The following is a 3824-nucleotide window of genomic DNA, read 5'->3' as shown; positions in this document are numbered from 1 at the left end:
ATTATACATCACAGTATCTGATCTATTTAGAATCATTCCTGTTTTCTGTCCTAGATCCATCATGTTAACCTGATAGATGTCCTCTTTGAACTGGTGTGTTGGATGATGACAGCTCAGAAGTCCCTGAAGGTGGTAAGTACATCTCACTGGTACATGTTTCGATGTCTCTCTCTTGGCAATTTCACTCAATTTCTCTTCTCTCCTCCTTGTTTCCTTTAGCACCCTGGTGGGTTCATGGAGCGTCTGTACGCTCTCCTGTACTCTTCCTGCCCGCTGCCGCACATTGAGCAAGAGGCTGAGAGATACTTGCTGCTGCTCAATGTAAGAGTCAAGAGTTTACTTCCTTATTCCTAGTTTACTTTTCCTGATTAACAGGGTTTCAAGGACGTTTTACAGGGAGTAGCTCTCATTGTCTCTTCTCTCTGGTAAGCTAGTAACTCAGAGCCATTATCTATGTGTTTGTTGGTGTGTTCTCTTCAGGGGGGCTGATGGCTCTGCTAGATGACATGTTGGGCAGCAGCTGGCCTGGTACTTTAACCCAGTGTCTCTGGTCACTGAGCTCTCCAGACTCCTGGAGTACCACCTGGAGAACCTCATGGCCAGCATGTAGTCCTACTGCAGAGATCTGAAAGGCCACTCTCTCATCTCTCTTTCTCCATCTCATCTCTCTCTCTGTCTATCTCTTTTCTCTCTCTCATCTCAGGATTTGAGGACTTGAAGTGCTTCGTTGAACCTTGATTAGTTAACACCCATTAAATTAATGTTTCTCGTGTTTCTCTCCCACAGGAACTTGTGACGCTTGCCACCTAACAGGGATCTAGACACTAATGCACTACATTACTCTTTGCACTGAATTTTACATTTTTAAATAAATAACTAGTAGTTCAAAAGCATTTGTCTCTGTCTTTTCATTTACTTGATTTTTCATCACTATTTCCTCTTCTGGAGTTCGAGGCTAGTATTACATGAACAATTATGCTTTATCTTTGCATATGGAAATAAACAACAAAGTTAGTTGATTTACAGGTACTACAGGCCACACTTTGCCATTGTGTGATGTGTGACTTTCTCACATCTGTACTCACTTTAAGAGTCTGCCATTGTAGACTCAGTTAACATGGGTATTTTACTTTAAATCTGCCATGTGTTTCCCATAATGTCTGACCCATATACTGTCTTTCCCACTGAAACCAATGTTATCGTTCATGTGAGAGAGGGTGTAGTAGTGCATACTGACCACTAGTTGGATCATAGCGTGGTTGGTGGCGTTCATRCAGGAACCCAGAGGGTATAATAATGTTTACATCACTGTTTAGAGGACAATTTGTAAGAGACAGCTAGCTAGKCCTACGTTTTGAATTGTTGCATTATGTTTTAAGTGGGTCGCCACGCGGTAAGTGTAATGCAATACTTTTTTGTTAAAAACTTCAATCAATCAAATGTATTTATAAAGACCTCCTTTTACATCAGCCGACTTCATCAATAGAAATCAATAGAATGGGGGTTAAATGTTTGTGGTGTAGCGCTGTTTGAMGTAACACTATTCACACTTGGAATAAACTATACACGGTTGGTTAGATGAACTTGTAGMGGAATTACATTTTTATCTTGGAATGTCAGGTGTTGATTTCGGTAGGAAACACCACTTTTTTGTTAGTTAACTTTAAACGAATCACGTAGGATATCAACAGTGATAACGGTTGGCTGCTATTTAAGTGACAGTTTGACTGTCAAAACCATGTATGGTGTGTGGCCATCGACTTTTATAGAGAGACAGCGTTTAATTTTCTGTGCCATTTCATTAATTTATGTGGCATTTCTAAATCCTGCATAACCCAGCGCGTGTGACAAAATCATCGGTACAAAACCAAAGATATTGATCTGTTTTAAGCAATCAATCATATGTCATCTTGAAAATTATACACTTTTATACTAGCAKCAACAATCTGAGGTRAAATGGATGTGTAATTCCACAAGATTTTATGGGGTGAAAATGCAKGCTTGTGGGAAATTAGTGTAATATATAATTTACTATGGCAAAATAATTTAACATGTAAATTTAAGATGATAGTATGTTGCCCACTCACAAACTATTGCAACAATGACATCTCTTTCTCACTCATTTAACCATTTAGAGAGTAAAATGCTCTCAAACCCAATTTAACTGGGCGCTCTAGACTAGAGCCTCCATAGTCTGTACAGCAGCCTGAACGTTTGACATCCCTACCTTTTAGATTTCTCTTCGTGTCTAGACCATTGTACTGGCCTGTTATGTGGAGTAGTTTGATGCATCTTATTGCTTTGTTATCGTTTGTCACCAGTCAGTCTCAGTCACTCACAAACTTTTACAGATGCACAATTGAGAGCATCCTATCGGGCTGTATCACCACCTGGTACGGCAACTGCTCCGCCAAAACCGTAAGGCTCTCCAGAGGGTAGTGAGGTCTGCACAACACATCACCGGGGCAAACTACCTGCCCTTCAGGACACCTACACCACCCGATGTCACAGGAAGGCCAAAAAGATCATCAAGAAAACAACCACCTGAGCCACTGCCTGTTTACCCCGCTATCATCCAGAATGGCGAGGTCAGTACAGGTGCATCAAGCGGGTACCGAGAGACTGAAAAACAGCTTCTATCGCAAGGCCGTCAGACTGTTAAACAGCCATCACAACATTGAGTGGCTGCTGCCAACATACTGACTCATCTCTAGCCACTTAATAATGAAAACAATTATGTAATAAATGTATCACTAGCCACTTAAACAATGCCACTTTATATAATGTTTACATACCCTACATTACTCATCTCATATGTATATACTGTACTCTATACCATCTACTGCATCTTGCCTATGCCGTTCGGCCATCGCTCATTCATATATTTTTATGTACATATTGTTATTCATTCCTTTACACTTATGTGTATAAGGTAGTTGTTGTGAAATTGTTATATTACTTGTTAGATATTACTGCATGGTCGAACTAGAAGCACAAGCATTTTGCTACACTTGCATTAACATCTGCTAACCATGTGTATGTGACAAATAAAGTTTGATTTGATTGATCATGTTGTGGGGGGCTTTGCTGCAGGAGGGACTGGTGCACTTCACAAAATAAGTGGCATCATGAGGAACGAAAAGGATGGGGATTTTGAAGCAACATCTCAAGACATCAGTCAGGAAGTTAAAGCTTGGTCGCAAATGACCCCAAGCATACTTCCAAAGTTGTGGCAAAATGGCTTTAGGACAACAAAGTTAAGGTATTGGAGTGGCCATCACAAAGCACTGACCTCAATCTTATAGACATTTGTGGGCAGAACTGAAAAAGCGTGTGTGAGCAAGGAGGCCTACAAACCTGACTCAGTTAACACAGCTCTGTCAGTAGAATGGGCCAAGATTCACCCAACTTATTGTGGAAAGCTTGTGGAAGGCTACCCGAAACGTTTGACCCAAGTTAAACAATTTAAAGGCAATGCTACCAAATACTAATTGAGTGTATGTAAACTTCTGACCCACTGGGAATGTGATGAAAGAAATAAAAGCTGAAATAAATCATTCTCTCTACTATTATTCTGACATTTCACATTCTTAAAATAAAGTGGTGATCCTACTGACCTAAGACGGGAGTTTTTACTAGGATTAAATGTCAGGAATTGTGAAAAACTGAGTTTAAATGTAGTTGGCTACGGTGTATGTAAACTTCCAACTTCAACTGTATGTATGTTAGTTTGTATGTATGTATGGCTCCACCCACCTCTGCACATAAGTAGAAGTAGTACAGCAGGATGGTGGTCTTGGAGCAGGGATGAGGAAATTATGAAC

At 40.3% G+C, this 3824-nt stretch overlaps 1 long non-coding RNA gene across 1 annotated transcript in view; it reads left to right on the top strand.

The window, feature by feature from the left end:
• Window positions 1–1191: 1191 nt before the first annotated feature.
• Window positions 1192–3824, top strand: part of LOC111954703 (uncharacterized) — a 9598-nt gene continuing 6965 nt past the window's right edge. The window contains exon 1 of the long non-coding RNA XR_002876028.2: window positions 1192–1393. This is a non-coding gene — a long non-coding RNA (uncharacterized lncRNA). The remainder of the gene's footprint in view (window positions 1394–3824) is intronic.

The sequence above is a fragment of the Salvelinus sp. IW2-2015 genome, linkage group LG30, assembly GCF_002910315.2.
Source record: "Salvelinus sp. IW2-2015 linkage group LG30, ASM291031v2, whole genome shotgun sequence".
Lineage (NCBI taxonomy): Eukaryota > Metazoa > Chordata > Actinopteri > Salmoniformes > Salmonidae > Salvelinus > Salvelinus sp. IW2-2015.
This window is presented reverse-complemented; position numbering and strand designations above follow the sequence as displayed.